This window comes from Jaculus jaculus, chromosome 7, assembly GCF_020740685.1.
Source record: "Jaculus jaculus isolate mJacJac1 chromosome 7, mJacJac1.mat.Y.cur, whole genome shotgun sequence".
Taxonomy (NCBI): domain Eukaryota; kingdom Metazoa; phylum Chordata; class Mammalia; order Rodentia; family Dipodidae; genus Jaculus; species Jaculus jaculus.
Window position 1 is genome coordinate 54,467,423 of NC_059108.1, and position 17,559 is coordinate 54,484,981.

The window sequence follows — 17,559 nt, forward strand, 5'->3', positions numbered from 1 at the left end:
GCTGATGACATCTGTCTCCCATAAGACTGCATACAGTGCAGCTTTTCCCAGCTTTCAGTTTCCTGGACTACAGGATTTCTGTTCATCACTACCTTGATTTCTGAGTAACTTTGCCTCTCAGGCATGTGATATCTTCAGCAATAGGGTCTTACCATCTCTTTCTCACAGGGAACCAAGGGCCTTGGCAATAGCCTATAATGTTTTGGAGACAACATAGACCTCCCTGGCCAATGACTTTCTGGGAGGTATCTTATCCCAGGCACTGAAAATTTTCTGGTAACAATCTATGGCTTCTGGATGTGCCATTATTTAAGAAAGTAGATTTTCATATGTCTTACTCAGAATATCTGAATTTTGATTAACCCTCCCCCATCTTTCTTTTATACAATCTCTTCCCCTGACCTCGCTTAGGCCTTTCCCCTCCCTGTAATCTGTCCTTCTACTTACATATATACAATACCATCCCCTTAAGACCTTCCCTCTCCTCCCTCCCTTGTAGCCTTTTTCTAGCCTATGGGCCTCTGCTACTGATTATTGGTTCCAGATCACACACACACAAGCCTATACATTTTTTAGCTAGGATTCACATATAAGAGAGAACATGGAACGTTTGGCTTCTGGGCCTCGGTTACCTCACTTAGAATAATCCTTTCCAGATCCATCCACTTCCCTTCAAATTTAATAATTTCATTTTTCTTTTCTACTGAATAGAATTCCATTGTGTAGATATACCACATCTTTATTATCCATTCATCTGTGGATGGATATCTAGGCTGATTCCATTTCCTAGCTATTGTGAATAGAACAGCAATAAACATGGTTGTGAAAGTATCTCTAAGGTAGTGAGAAGAGTCATTAGGATATATGCCTAGGAGTGCTATAGCTGGATTATATGGCAAATTTATTTTTAGCTGTCCCAAGAACCTCCACACTGATTTTCACAATGGCTGTACCAGATTACATTCCCACCAACAGTGCAGTAGGGTTCCCCTTTTACCACAACCTCACCAACATTTATTGTCATTTGTTTTCTTGATGGTAGCCATTCTGACGGGAAAGAGATGGAATCTCAAGATAGTTTTAATTTGCATTTCCCTGATGGCTAAGGATATAGAACACATTTTTTAGATGTTTATATGCTATCTGTATTTCTTCTGACGAGAGCTCTCTATTTAGTTCCATAGCCCATTTCTTGATTGGGTTGTTTGATTTCTTATTCTGTTTTCTTGAGTTCTTTGTATATTCTTGATATCAATCTTCTGTCAGATGTATAACTGGCAAAGTTTTTCTCCTATTTTGTAAGTTGTCTCTGCTCTATTCACAGTGTCCTTTGCTGTACAAAACTTGGTAATTTCATGAGATCCCAGTAGTTGATTAGTGGTTTTATTTTCTGAGCAATTGGGGTTATATTCAGAAAGTCATTACCTATGCCAGTATATTGAAGGGTTTCCCCTACCTTTTTCCTCTAGCAATTTCAGAGTTTCAGTTCTGATATTAAGGTCTCTGATCCACTTGGATTTGATTCTTGTGCATGGGGAAAGACAAGGATCCATTTTCATCCTTCTACATATACATATCCAGTTTTCCCAGCACCACTTGTTAAAGAGGCTGTCTTTTCTCCACTGAATATTTTTGGCATTTTTGTCAAAAATCAGATGGCTGTAGCTGCCTGGATTAACATCTGGGTCCTCTATTCTATTCCACTGATCTATATGTCTGTCTCTGTGCCAATACCATGCTGTTTTTATTACTATGGCTTTGTAATATAGCTTAAAATCAGGTATAGTGATGTCACCAGCCTGATTTTTGTTGCTCAAAATTGTTTTGGCTATTCGAGGGGTTTTGTGCTTCCAAATGAAAGTTTGGATTTCTTTTTCTATTCCTGTGAATAGTGACAGTAGAATTTTAATGGGGATTGCATTAAATCTGTAGATTACTTTTGGTAAGATTGACATTTTCACAATATTGATTATTCCTATCCAAGAACATGGGATATCCTTCCATTTCCTTGTGTCTTCTGCAATTTATCACTTGATAGTTTTAAAGTTCTCATTGTAGAGCCTCTTCACTTCCTTAGTTAAGTTTATTTCAAGGAACTTTATTTATTTATTTATTTTTGAGGCAATTGTGAATGGGAGAGATTCCCAGATTTCATTCTCTGTACATTTGTTGTTAGTATATGGGGAAGCTACTGATTTATGTGTATTTATTTTGTATCCTGCTACGTTGCCAAAAGAGTTTCTCAGCTCTAGCAATTTGTTGGTGGAGGTTTTAGGGTCTTTTATGTATATAATCATATCATCTGCAAATAGTGATAATTTGATCTCTTCGTTTCCAATTTGTATCCCTTTTATGAGTATCTCTTGCCTTATTGCTGTAGCTAAGACTTTCAGCACTATATTAAATAAAAATGGGGACAGTAGACACCCTTGTTTTGTTCCTGAATTTAGTGGAAAAGCTTTGAGTTTTTCACTATTTAGTATTATGTTGACTGTAGGTTTGTCATAAATAGCTTTTATTATGTTGAGATACGTTCCTTCTGGTCTCAATTTCTGTAATACTTTTACCATGAAAGAATGTTGGATTTTGTCAAATGCCTTTTTGGCATCTATTGAGATGATCATGTGATTTTTGTCCTTCAGACCATTTATATGATGTATTACATTTATTGATTTGTGTATGTTTAACCATCCCTGAATCCCTGGGATAAAGCCATCTTGGTTGGGGTGAATAATCTTTTTGATATATTCTTGTATTCTATTTGCTAATATTTTGTTCAGAGTTTTTGCATCTATGTTCATAAGGGAGACTATTGTAATTTTCTTTTTTGATCTGTCTTTGCCTGGTTTTGGTATGAGAGTGATACTGGCTTCATAAAAGGAGTTGGGTAGAATTCCTTCCTTTTCTATTTTATGGAAAAGTTTGAGAAGCATTGCTGTTAGTTCTTCCATGAAGGTCTGGTAAAATTCACCAATGAATCCATCTGGATCTGGGCTTTTTTTAGTTGGGAGACTTTTTATAACTGCTTGGATCTCTGTACTTGTTATAGGACTATTTAAATGGTTTATCTCATCTTGATTTAATTTTGTTAGGTCATATGAATCAAGGAAATCATTTCTTTCAGATTTGCATACTGAGAGACATATATGTTATTAAAGTATGTCCTTATAGTTGTCTGAATTTCTTTGGTACCTGTTGTAATGGTGCCTTTTTCATCTCTAATTTTATTAATTTTTGTCTCTTCTCTATTCTGGTTTAATTTGCTAAGGGCTTATCAATCTTGTTTAGCTTTTCAAAGAACCACCTCTTTCTTTCATTGATTCTTTAGATTGTATTTTTGTTTCTATTTTATTAATTTCTGCCCTAATCTTTATGATTTCTTCTCATGTACTGCTTTTTGGTTTACCTTGTTATTCTTTTTCCAAGGTTTTAAGGTGGGGCATTAAATTGTTTATTTGTAAGCTCTCTAATTTCTTAACATAGGCACTTTGAGCTATAAATTTCCCTCTTAGGAATGCCTTCATTGTATCCCAAAGGTTTTTGGATATTATATTATCATCATCATTTGATTCTATGAATTTATTGATTTCTTTTTTGATTACTTCAATGACACACTGATCATTAGTGTACTGTTTAGTTGCCATGAATTTTTGTATGCTCTGTAGCTTTTGTTGTTGCTGATTTGCAGTTTAATCCCATTGTGGTTAGGTAGAGTGCAAGAGATTACTTCAATTTTCCTATAATTGTGATTTTCTTTGTGTCCTAATATATATGTGTCTATTTTAGAGAATGTTCCATGTGCTGTTGAGAAAAATGTATATTCTGGAGCATATGGATAGAATGTTCTGTAAATATCTGTTAGGTCCATTTGTTGCATGACGTCATTTAATTCAGATGTCTCTCTGTTCATTTTTTGCTGGGATGACCTGTCAATTGAGAATGGGGTATTGAAGTCTCCCACTACAATTGCATTTGATGTTATCTGTGACCTTAACTCTAATAGTATTTGTTAGATGAAACTGGGAGCCTCCATGTTAGGTGCATATATGTTTAGGATTGTAATTTCCTCCTGCTGGAGTGTTCCTTTAAACAGTATAAAATGACCTTCTTTATCTTTCCTCACTAATGTTGGTTTGAAGTCTATCCTGTCAGATATTAGGATAGCAATCCCTGCTTGTTTCCTAGGCCCATTTGCTTGAAATACCATTTTCCATCATTTCACTCTAAGGCATTGTCTATCTTGTATTGAAAGATGAGTTTCCTGGAGGCAACAAATGGCAGGATCCTGCCTTTTAATCCAGTTTGCAAGCCTGTGTCTTGGATGGTGCGTTGAGGCCATTGATACTGAGTTATTATTGAAAGGTATGCATTTATTCTCACCATTTTTCTTATTTTGTAGTGTTTCCTGTTTTCCCTTTATTCGTTTTTTTTTTTTTTGTTGAAGTTTTAAGCTTTTATTTATTTATTCATTTATTTTTAATTAGGAACCAACTTTGTATGGATATATCATGTGTTGATACCATCTTTTCCTTCCTCCCTGCCCCCATTCTGCTGGTTTATCTCCTTGGGTCTCATTACCTCCTGAAACAGAAACACAGATTCTCCAGAGAAGAATGAAACCAGCATAAGGTAAATTGGATAAGCATATTAGGAAGAGTTTAATGCATGTAGTTCCTCTTTTAGCCAAAAACTAGTGGGAGCTGGACGTTGGAAAGCATAATATTTGTCTCTGTAGGATTAAGACCTGGTTCCCAGTTCCAGACATGAGTTCATTTCCATTGAGTGGATCTCTTAGCCAGTAAGAACGCCATTGGTTACCCACCAAGGGTGTGTTCCACCATTACACTGGGTGTGTACCTCTTGTCACGCTGGTTGCTTCTGAGTAGCTGAGACACCCTATTGTTCCAACTGTTCTTTTTCTTTTATTAATTAGTATTGTATTCAGCAAATACAGTTTAGTACCATTATTAGGCTCATCCATGACCTACCCCCTCCTCATGGCCCCTCCTTGTTGAGGTATACGGGTCATGCATTGTGGAGTTAGCCCACAGTTATGGGTAAGATAAATGTCTCTGCATATCATGACCCAATATGTGGCTCTGACATTCTTTCCGCCCCCACTTTCGCCAAATTTCCCTGAGCCATGTTGGGTTCATATTTGGTCTGCTTCAGTGGTGAGGTGTTGGGGACCTCTGGGGCTTTGGTTCTGTGATTTGGTAGGAGTTGATTTTTCTCTGTGTTGATCTCCTTCCCCCTTGTGCTGGTATCTGGCTTATCAGGAAAACAACACCCTTGCTAGTTTCACCAATTTTTGTTAGTTTCTGTCGGGGCCCTTTTGAGGTATGATGGGGTAGCTCTCTCCTTAGGATCTGCATCTATCTGAAAAAGAGAAGCAGATTCTCTAATGGAGAGTAAGTTAGCACCAGGACAAATGAGATAACCTTTACTTTTTTTTGTAGAGAATTTAATAGGTGTAGGCCCTCTTGTAGCCCATGATTGATTGTAACTTGATAATGGAGAGTGGGCTTATGTTTGGATATAGTTTTGACTTGTTTCCCACCTCCAGCTATGGGTCCCGTACCACTGAGGAGATCAGTTAGCCAAATCATGAGCACTTGGTTCCCCACCATGGCTGTGTGCCACTGTTGCACTTGTGTGGGCATCACAACAGGTTATTTGCTGCTAAGTAGGTTAGACCATGAGTTGCTTGGACAGATATTGATCATTTTCCCCCAGTTGCCGATGTAGCACCTTCTGGCACTAGACGCATTGCCTGTCTGGGGACTGACTCTCTTCCAACTTCCAGCCATGCCATTCCATTTTACATGTCAACCACATAAGGTGTCTTCAGCAATAGGGTCTTACCACTAACCTTTGGTGGGTCATCAAGTACTCTGACAGAAATCTGTCTGTCTTTTAGGAAACCTTGTAGGTTTCTCCGATCAAAAGCTCATTGTGGATGATGGCCGCATGCTGGTACTGGGAGTTACAGGTCAGTGCCCACTGAGATAAGGAGGGAAAAGATAACTAATATACAAAAGTTAGAGAGAAGAGAAAGAGATAGAGAGGGAGATGGAGAGGGAGGGAGGGAGGGAAGATGTAGAAGATTAAGGTTAGTCTTCATCATACCCTCTCTGGTGTCTTGTGGTTCAGGTGTTCCCTATAAGGGCCTGGTAAAGGTTCAGCCATTTGGTCTGCCTTTTAGGAAGTAGAATTTTATGGTACTATTGCCATTTGGGTCTAGATTTGTGTTTCCCATCCTTCCATTGCCCTCTCCTCCCTCCCCACCCATCCTATTGTGTAGTCCATGAGATGCTTGCTGGGTATATAAGGCATCTTGGCTAGATTCAGGTTAGGTGCTGTTGATGTGTGAGACTATGGGGCGATTTTTTTTCTGTGATTGGGTAAGTTCACTGACAATGATCTGTTCCAGGTTCAACCGTTTTTCTTCAAATTTCTTTGTGTCATTTTTTCTTACTGCAGTATAGAATTCCATTGTGTAGATATACCACATCTTAGTTATCCATTCTTCTAGTGATGGACATCTGGGTTGATTCCATCTCTTAGCTATTACGAATTGAGCCACTACAAACATGGTTGAGCAAATCTCTCTGGCCTGTGGTTTGAAGGTTTTAGGGTAGGTGCCCAGTAAGGGAATAACTGGGTCTGTTGGTATCTCTATAGTCAGCTTTTTCAGGAGTCTCTATATTGCTTTCCAAAGTGTTTGAACCATCCAAATTCTCATCAACAGTGGATGAGTATTCCTAGTTCTCCACATCCTCGCCAGCATTGATCTTCGTTTGATGTTTTTGTATTTGCTATCCTTATTGGGGCAAGGTGGAATCTCATATTTGTTTTAATTTGCATTTTCCTGATGATTAGGGATGATGAACATTTTCTTAGGTGTGTGTTCGCCATTTGTGTTTCTTCCTCTGTGAACTGCCTGTTCAGCTCTTTGCCCCATTTTGTGAGTGGGGTGTTTGACTTCTTACTGTTTAGATTTTTGAGTTCTTTGTAGATTGTAGAGATTAGGCCTCTATCAGTTGGATAACCCGCAAATATTTTCTCCCATTCTGTGGGTAATCTGTTGGTGTTGCTTATTATATGCTTGTCTGTAAAGAAACTCTTCAGCTTAATGTGATCCCATTGGTTGTATGACTGTTGAAGATTGCGAGCTACTGGGGTTTTGTTCAGGAAGTCTTTTTCCATTCCTATATCATGGAAAGTACTTCCTAGATTTTTCTTCCAGTAGTATTTGAGTTTCTGGTCTTATATTGAGGTCCTTGATCCATTTGGACTTGAGTATAGTGCATGGTGAAATGTGTGGATCAAGTTTCAGTTTCCTGCATATGGTTATCTTGTTTGTCCAGCACCATTTGTTGAAGATGCTGTCTTTTTTCTAACCTGTATTGTTTGGGCCTTTGTCAAATATCAAGTAGCTGTAGTTGCTTGACCCAAAGTCCAGGTCCTCAAGTCTATTCCATTGGTCTATACTCCTGTTTTTATGCCAGTACCATGCTGTTTTTATCATTATGGCTTTGTAATATAGCTTTAGATCAGATATGGTGATGCCTCCAGAAGTATCTCTTTTGCTGAGGATATGTTTGGATATGCGAGGCCTTCTGCCTTTCCATATGAAATTTGCGATCATTTTTTCTATCTCTGTAAAGAACACTGTGGGGATTTTAATTGGAATTGCATTAAATCTGTATATTGCCTTTGGTAGTATTGTCAACTTCACAATGTAAATTCTGCCTATTTAGGAGCATGGGAGGTCTTTCCATTTTCTCAGGTGTTCCTCAATTTCTTTTTTGAGTGTTTTTATATTTTCATTGTATAGATCTTTCACTTCCTTTGTTAACGTTATTCCAAGGTTTTTTTTTTTTTTTGTTTTGTTTTGCTATTGAAAATGGGACTATGTCCCTTATTTATTTCTCTGTATCTTTGTCATTTGCATATAGAAATGCTATTGATTTTTGTGCATTGATTTTGTATCCTGCTACTTTGCTATAGGAGTTAATCATCTTCAGGAGTTTTGGGATGGAGTCTCTCGGGTCTCTTACATATACAATTATGTCATCAGCGAATAGAGGTAACTTAACTTCTTCCTTTCCAAATTGTATCCCTTTAATTTTCTTTTCCTGTCTTATTGATTGAGGTAGGACTTCCAGTAGTATATTGAAAGGCAGAGGTGAGAGCGGACAACCCTGTCTTGTTCCTGATCTTAATGGGAATTCATCCAGTCTCTCCATTAAGTATTATTTGGGCATTTGGAGCTTTGTATATTGCCTTTATTATGTTAAGATATGAATCATCCATGCCAATTCTCTCCAGTGTTTTGATCATGAAGTGATGTTGTATTTTGTCAAAGGCCTTTTCTGTATCTATTGAAGTGATCATGTGGTTTTTGTATTTAACCTTGTTTATGTGGTGTATTACATTGACAGATTTCCATATGTTGAACCACCCCTGTGTTCCTGGGATGAATCCCACTTGGTCAAGGTGTATAATGCTTTTGATTTGTCGTTGGATTCAGTTTGTGAGGATTTGTTCACGATCTTTGCATATAAGTTCATCAGAGAAATAGGCTGGTAGTTTTCCTTTCTTGTGGCATCTATGCCTGGTTTTGGAATTGAGGTGATACTAGCTTCATAAAAGGAGTCGTGTAGCTTTCCCTGTTCTCTAATTGTGTGGCACAGTTTGAAGAAGATTTGTTTGAGTTTTTCCATGAATGTTTGATAGAATTCAGCTGAGATGCCATGTGGTCCTGGACTATTCTTTTTGGGGAGGTTTTTTTTTTATTACTTTTTCAATCTCCACGAGTGTGATGGGTTCATTGAGGTGATTAATCTGCTCTGAGTTTAGCTTTGATAGATGTCATGTGTCCAGGAATTTATCCATCTCCTCCACGTTATCCAGTTTTGTGGAGTAGAGGTTTTTGAAATAAGTCCTGATGATTCTCTCAATTTCACTTGTGTCTGTTGTAATCTCTCCTTTTTCATTTCGAAATTTTGTAATTTGAAGCTTCTCCTTGTTTTGCTTGATCAAATTGGCCAGGGGTTTGTCAATCTTCTTTATTTTTTCAAAGAACCAGCTCTTTGTTTTGTCAATTGTCTTAATTGTTTCCTTGGTTTCCAATTCATTAATTTCTCCTCTGATCTTAATTATTTCTTTCCTTCTGGGGTTCTTTGGGTTGCACTTTTCTTGTTTTTCCAGTGCCTTTAGGTGGATGGTTAGGTTATTGATTTGGGCTCTTTCTGTCTTAAAAAAAAATTTTTTTTTTTAAAATTTATTTATTTGAGAGCGACAGACACAGAGAGAAAGACAGATAGAGGGAGAGAGAGAGAATGGGTGCGCCAGGGCTTCCAGACTCTGCAAACGAACTCCAGACGCGTGCGCCTCCTTGTGCATCTGGCTAACGTGGGACCTGGGGTACCGAGCCTCGAACCGGAGTCCTTAGGCTTCACAGGCAAGCGCTTAACTGCTAAGGCATCTCTCCAGCCCATTTCTGTGTTTTTTATGAAAGCATCGAGTGCTATGAATTTTCCCTTGAGGACTGCTTTCATTGTGTCCCATAAGTTTTTGTATGATGTGTTCTCATTGTCATTGAGTTCCAGAAACTTTGCAATTTCATTTATTTCATCCAGTATACATTTATTGTTTAAAAGTGTGCTGTTCAGTTTCCAGGTGCCATTGGGATTCTTGGTGGGTCTTTTGCTGTTGATTTCTAGAAATATAGCATTGTGATCTGATATCATGCAGGGAATTATATCAGTCTTCCTAAATATGTGGAGGTAGTCTTTGTGACCCAGTATACGGTCTATTTTAGAGAATGTTCCATGGGCTGCTGAGAAGAATGTGTAATCTGTGGATTGGTGATGGAAAGTTTTGTAGATGTCTGTTAGGTCTAAGTGATCTATGGTTTTGTTGAGCTCTCTTACTTTCCTGTTGAGTATCTGTTTGGATGATCTGTCTATTACTGATAATTGTGTATTGAAGTCCCCAGCTATGATGGTGTTTGTGGTTATTTCTGTTTTCTTGTCATGTAGGTTTTGTTTTATGAACTGTGATGCTCCTGTGTTTGGTGCATACAGATTTAGGATTGTAATATCCTCTTGATGGATCATTCTCTTAAGTAGGAAATGGCATTCTTTGTCTTTTTGATTATTTTTTGTTTGAAGTCTATTTTATCGATATTAAGATAGCTGTGCCTGCTTGTTTCTTATTCCCATTTCTTGGAATATTGTTTTCCACCCTTTCACCCTGAGGAGGTGTCTGTCTTTAGTGGTGAGGTGGGTTTCTTGAAGGCAACAGATTGAGGGGTCTAATTTTTTGATCTACCCTGTTAGTTTGTGTCTCTTGGTGGGTGAATTAAGGCCATTAGGGTAATGACTGTGAGATTTGATTTGATCCCTGCCATATTGTGATGGTAAATGTGGGTTGGTGTTTTCATGGACTTTGAAGATTTTTGTGTCTAGTCTGAGTTTGGTTGGTGTGATCTGCTTATTATAGGCATTTGAGTTTGGTTATTTGTTTCTTCACTGTGGAGAATTTCCTGACATACTCTCTGTAGGTTTGGTTTTATGTTCATATAATTGTAAAGCTGAGTTTTGTCATGGAAAGTTTTTCTTTCACCTTCTAATATGAGGGATACTTTTGCTGGGTAGAGTAGTTTGGGTTGGAAGCCATAGGTTCTTAGACTTTGCAGTGTTTCATTCCAGGCCCTTCTAGATTTCAGGGTTTCCATTGAGAAGTCTGAAGTAATTCTGATGGGGTTACCTTTGAAAGTGGTGTGCTGTTTTTTCCTAGATGCTTCTATGCTTTTCTCTTTGGTGTCAATGTTCAGAGTCTTAATGACAATATGTCTTGGAGAATTTCTCCTTTGGTCCAGTCTGTTTGGAGTTCTGTTGGCTTCTTGTATCTTTTTTTTTTAAACTTTTTTTGTTCATTTTTATTTATTTATTTGAGAGTGACAGAGAGAGAAAGAGGCAGATAGAGAGAAACGGAGAGAGAATGGGCATGCCAGGGCTTCCAGCCACTTCAAACGAACTCCAGACACGTGCGCCCTCTTGTGATTCTGGCTAACGTGGGTCCTGGAGAATCGAGCCTCGAACCAGGGTCCTTAGGCTTCAAAGGCCAGCACTTAACCGCTAAGCCATCTGTCCAGCCCATCTTCTTGTATCTTGATGGGCCTTTCTTTTAAGAGATGGGGGAAGTTTTCCTCAATTATTTTGTTAAATAAGTTCTCCATGCCTTTGGTCTGAAGTTCTTCTCCTTCTGGTATTCCAGTGATCCTGATATTAGGACATTTAAGTGTATCCCACTATTCCCTCATGTTCTGTTCACAGGAACTTTTGAACTTACTGAAATTTTTGAACTCTAGAACTATTTCTTTCATCTTGTCTTCCAGATTAGAGTTTCTGTCCTCCACTTGGCTGACTCATTCTTGAGAGCGTCTAGAGAGTTTTTGACTTATTCAATTAAGTTTGCATTTTTTACTACCTTTCTATGTATAATTTCCATCCCTTTGTCAAGCTTCCTTTTCACATCATTTTCTTATTTTCTTGATGATTCTTGGAATTCATCCTTGCATTTCTTTATGTCTTCATTTAGCATGGCCTGCTGAGTTTTGCTGTCTTCTGTTTTTTCTCTCTCCGTCAAAACTCTTAAGTCTGTTTGAACTTCCAATTTCTTATCTATTAGTTTTAGTTTAGTGATGGCAGCATCCACATGATTATCGGTCCTTTGTTGCTTTCCTGCAAGTTCTACAAGTAGGTTGGTCTGGGTTGCATTGCTCATAGCATCAATTTGATGTTGTGGTCCTAATGACTCTTCTATGTTTTGGTTAGATATATTCATTGTTAGACTGGGTGCTCTAAGTGGATTTTCTTGAATTTGATTTTTAGTGTTATTTCTTTTGGGCTGTGGTCTGCCCATGACTATGTATGAGAATGTAGGTATGTGGATCAGCCTGGGCTCAAGCAAAATCAGAATCTGAGGCAGCCTGGGCCAGTTGCCAAGCAGCCTGGGCTTTGGCTCTCACTTTTCAAAGCCGCCTGATTTAGTGCCTTGCAGGGGCACCAAGGAGCTCTTTTAGTTGATCTCAGCTGTCTTTCCTTCATATTTCTTAACTTTGCAAGAAGGCTGATGGAGTTGAAAAATGTGTTGCTTGGGCTTTGCTGCTGCTGCTGCCACCTGGCATGCCTGGGGGCTGGTACATGGATCACAGCCGCAATCACCTGAGTGGGACTCTAGCTGCTTTCCTCCTTTCTGGTGGATCTTGACTGTATTCTTCAGAGCCAGGATTTCAGCCTGTTTTTTCTTTAGTATTTCTATTTCCTTACTCATGTCTTGTAATGTCCTCTTTATTAAGCTGGTTTACTGTGTTCTCTTTCAGAAGGTTGTGTTCTTTAATTCCTTTGTTTTTTCTTTGGTTCCCTCCATTTCTCCTCTGATTCCTTTGAGCATAGATACCATCATTTTCTTGAAATCTTTGTCAGGCATTTCATCTAAAATAGTCTCATTGGTGATCATTTTTGATGTACTTATAGTTTTTGGTGGGACTGTATTGTCTTGATTCTTTGAGTTTCTTATATTATATTGTAGTGACTTTTGCATCCTGAATCAATTTGATGTTTGGGTTTTCTACTTTCTGCAGTTTTCTCAGAAGTGGAAATCCTCTAAATACCCTTAGGATATGAGTTCACGGTGCCTGGTGTAGCTCTTATCCGCTAATCAAGCCGTAGAAGCAATCCTAGGTGTTGTGTTTGCTGGCTAAGCAAGTATTCTAGTGGACTGGTGGAATAATTTACTGGCAATTTCTAAACTTCAACCAAGTAACATATACAATCAATAAAAACCAGCACAAAGTATGTAATTGTGTGATTAAAATAAACATTCATATAAAATCAAAATCCCTAAGGGTGTGTGTTTTTCTACACCCTTAATCTTGTCAGCTAGGAGGTAGAGATTTCTGTTCTGATTTGGGTTCAGGTCAACTTGGATCTGGATCAGGCTCCACTCCCAATAATGACAGAAGCAAGAAACAAAAGCCCTATATATATGTGAAAGCACCAAAGGCAACAAAATTCTACCCCCAAATACAAGTTATTTGAAAATGTTAAAGCCAACCAAGAATATATCCCTATAACCTGCCCTGACAAGGAAAGAGAGATTAGCTCTTGCAAGACTGTGTACCTGGTTTTTTTTTTTTTTTTTTTTTTTTTTTTTTTTTTTTTTTTTTTGGTCAGCCTCATTACCTTTTGGGGTGGCTTCCAATCTCACCAATGCTGAGTGCATGCCTCAGTCCCTCCATGTTGTGCTGTGCAGCTGTACCTTTGAGTTCACACTTCTGGAGTTGCTCGTACTTTCAGGAGCTCTTTTAGTTGATCTCAGCTGTCTTTCCTTCATATTTCTTAACTTTGCAAGAAGGCTGATGGAGTTGAAAAATGTGTTGCTTGGGCTTTGCTGCTGCTGCTGCCACCTGGCATGCCTGGGGGCTGGTACATGGATCACAGCCGCAATCGCCTGAGTGGGACTCTAGCTGCTTTCCTCCTTTCTGGTGGATCTTGGTCTCTCTGGCTTCTCCGCTGTGTCTAAGAATAACCTATACTCCTTCACTTTTCAGAAGAAGAGTGTATTTTGCTTAAATCCCTCCTTAGGCTGGTTTAGTGTGGCTTCTAAGCTGTCATGTTCCCTAGAAGTCTGCCTGTGTCTTCTTTGATTCCTTTGATTTCCTTTGATTTATTTGAGCATATTTATAATCATTCTTTTGAAATCTTTCTCAGGCATTTCTTCTAAATTAGCCTCACTGGAGGTCCGTTCTAATGGATTTCTAATTGTTGGTGGATATATATTGTCTTGATTTTTTTTGTGTTTAGTGTAGAGATTTTTGCATCTTGGATTAATTTAATGCTTGGATTTTTATTTATCTGCAGTATTACTCAATGCATCCATCAACCTAATGTCATACATTTTCAGGGTAGGAGTTTATAGTGCTAGGTGTGGCTGTTCAGAGTCTCAGAGTAACCACAAATGTGACCTTAGGTGTTGGGTTTGTCTGGTATGAGAGTATTCTAGTAGGCTGGGTTGAACAAAATACAGGCAAATTCTAAAATTTAACTAAACAATGTACACATTCAATGAAAACCAGCACAGAATATTTATTGCAAGAGTAGGTATTATGAGAAAGAGTTCTCTAACCAATTCAAAGTCCTAAGGATGTATGTTGCCCCACAGCTTTAATCCTGTCAACTGAGCAGCTGAGATTTCTGGTCTGTAGAGGGTTCCAAGGTCAATTTGTGACCCAGTGAGACCCTGCCGCAATGAATGACAGAAGAGGAGACAAAGGCACTATAATTCCAGAACCAACAAATGACAAGCCCAAAATACAGCTTATTTAAGAATGACAAATCTGACCATCCATCAGATTTAACATATAATTTATCCTGATATGGAGGGTGCAATTAACACTTCTGATGCAAGCCTATCTACCAGGCTTTTTTGGCAGGTACTGACCTGGTGTAAGTCCAGTTACCTTTTGGGATGGCTTTGGTCTTATCTATGCTGTGTGCCTGCTTAGGTCCCCCATTGCTGTGCAGTGGGCTCAGGTAAGCTGGTTGGGTTAGTGGGTCACTGCTCTGATTTTCTATGATGGGTGCTGTATAGGTGAGTTTCCTTTCCCAGGTCTCTGGTGGTTGCTGGCGCTTGCAGTTGTGGTGAAGTTCTCCTGCTGGTCCTCCTGATTTCTCATGAGCCACTCCACTGGTCCCTGCTGTCCTTCCCTTCACATTTCTTGAGTTTTCAAGGAGGGTGGTGTGGTTGGAAAAATCCCCTCACTTTTCCTGCAGCTCAGGCTGAGCCTGATGGCCACAGCAAAATACAAACCTGGTGCTGTTGCTGCTGGAGCTCCTTCTGCCTGCTTCTGTGGTCTCTAGATGCTCTGGATCTCTCCTACTTCTCTGCTCTGGTTGATAATTTCTTATATACCTTCACTTTTTAGTAGAAGAGTATATTTTGCTATTTTTTTTCTTTTGCTCCCCTAGGCTGCTTTGATGTATTTCCTATACCACCATCTTAACCAGATGTCCCTGAAAAGATGTTTTTCATTGGTCTATATTGGCAACTTAATGAATACTAACCTGGAGACAGACTTTTATGGCATGAATTTCTTTCTAAGGCTATGGCTACATTTTGGCCCTTGTGTCCCTGTTGTAGGATTTTCAGGCTGAGGCATGGTAGAAATTATAGCCAGTTAGATACTTTCATTAACATACTCTTTGAATATTGGGTCACTTGGGGCCTGCACAGTTGAGGGACAGGTAGCCGGATCCCCCTGGACAGCGATGGGAACTACAAGTGGGAGACAGTCTAAAGAGCTGGCAAAGCCAGCATATCAAGCACGGATGCCATCTAATGATGCTGTCTTGTCCAAGATTGGGAATGGAGTTTGGTTTTGAAATAAATTAGGGAAAAGAGTAAGATCATGTGACAAAAAGAAAAGATAGGAAAGGGAGAGGAAGAAAGGAGGTTCAGTTTGGAGAATTGGATAAGGTAGGAAGAGAGACAAGGAATGAAAATGGCTCTGTTTGGGCTGGAGAGATAGCTTATCAGTTAAGCACTTGCCTGTGTAGCCTAAGGACCCCAGTTCAAGGCTCAATTCCCCAGGGCCCACATTAGCCAGATGCACAAGGGGGCACACGCATCTGGAGTTCGTTTGCAGTGGCTGGAAGCCCTGGCGCTCCCATTCTCTCTCTCTTCCTCTCTCTCTCTCTGCCTCTTTCTCTCTGTGTCACTCTCAAATAAATAAATACATACAATTAAAAAAAAAAAGAAAATGGCTCTGTTTTTTGACTGAGGTTTGTTCAGTACAGCTGTCACACTTTTAGCACCCTTCCTCTGAAGTCTCACTCATAGCTGAACCTGGAAGCTCATGCCTGGCATTCCAACACTTCTGAAGCTGAGCCAGGAGAGTTCCTCAAATTTGAGACCAGCCTGAGAAACATATTACACTGTATCTCAAACCCTACCCCCCAAAAAGTATTGATATACATATTCCATAAGTAAATGTGAAAACCAAGAAAAATGACCCACTCTCACAAAAATAATGCAAGCCGATTTAATTTTCCACATTTTTGTTGGCATATGGAGTGACTTGGTTAGAAGAGAGTCAGTCCCCAGACAGCTTGTCTAGCGCCAGAAGGTGCTACATGAGCGACTGGGGTAAAATGACAAATATCTGTCCAAGCAACTTGTGGTCTAAACTGTTCATCAGCAAATAACCTGATGTGACGCTCACACAAGTGCAATAGTGGCACACAGCTATGGTGGGAAGCCAACTGCTCTTGATTTGGCTAGCTGATCAGCTCAATGGAACGGATCCCAAAGCTGGTGCTGGGAATCAAGTCAAAACCATATCCAAAAAAAAATTTGCCTGCTTTCCATTATCAAGCTCCCACCAATCACGGGCTACAAGAGGGCCTACACCTATTAAATTCTCTCTCTCTAAAAATTTAGTGACTAATTCTAAGATCATAGAATGAGAGAATTGTAGCTTTGTTTTAAACTTACCCATATTTATTTTCTCAAATCTTTTTAGCATTTATTGAAGTCTACCCAGAAATATAGTCTTTGTGACTAAAAAAGGTTATTAGTCCAGTAAAGACCTAAGAAGGCAGGAATCATGTTTTGAAATGGGTTGATAACATAATAAGTAATCTCTGTACATAAAACATGAGGGCTGCTCAAGTTGTTGAGGAGTTTGGGCTAAGAGTGTGTGACAAGTGCTGAGCTTTTAGACAAGACAACTAAATGTCTTTGTAAGTTTTCTAGAGTAGCCACTTCATTCATGGGTGTTTTCCTATCCATTTTCTTTTAACATCTTCATCTTTATTGCTTAACAACATCTCCTGTGAAGTTGCCCGCAGAAGATAAAGTTAATTTTAGAAGAAATAGAAAAGAAAGAAGTTTACATTGCAGAAATCAGCATGAGTGGTCTTTAGAGAGCAGGGTGAGTGTGAGGAGCAAACAGAACATAGGAAAAGGAAAGAAGCTTTAAAAATTGGCTTTCCCTTCCCATAAGTGGCTTGTCTTGTATGGGCTACAGAGGCTTATGGGGGAGGAACAAAACAAAACAAAAAAAGGAAGGAAGGAAGGGAGGGAGAGGGAGGAAGGGCAAAAAGTAAGGAAGGGGGGAGGAGGGGAGAGAGGAGAAGAAAAAGGAAATGAAGAAAAGCCAGGAGACTTTTCTCATTTTGTTGAAAATAACCTCAAATCTTCTTTCAGAGTTGTCAGACCTAAGGTGTGTAATTATCACGTGTGAATTAGAGACTGAATTTAGGTTATTTTTGCCATCTAGCTTCATGCTAATGTAATAAAGCTGTTAAAATTAGCTACTCCTGATAGAACTGGAAAGCCATGCTGCCGATGCAATCTTTTTTTTTTTAAAGTATTAATAATAAGATTATAACTTTCTCTTTGGGGCATTAATGCATTTTGAGATCTTTTTTGCTATATCTATATATCATGGTTGACTCGAAGTAAAACAACAGAACAATATTT

General features: G+C 39.0%; 1 protein-coding gene across 8 annotated transcripts in view; it reads left to right on the top strand.

The window, feature by feature from the left end:
- Gpr63 (G protein-coupled receptor 63) overlaps window positions 1-17,559 on the top strand; it is a 144,105-nt gene that overhangs the window by 39,602 nt on the left and 86,944 nt on the right. The gene's annotated exons all lie outside the window — the stretch shown is intronic.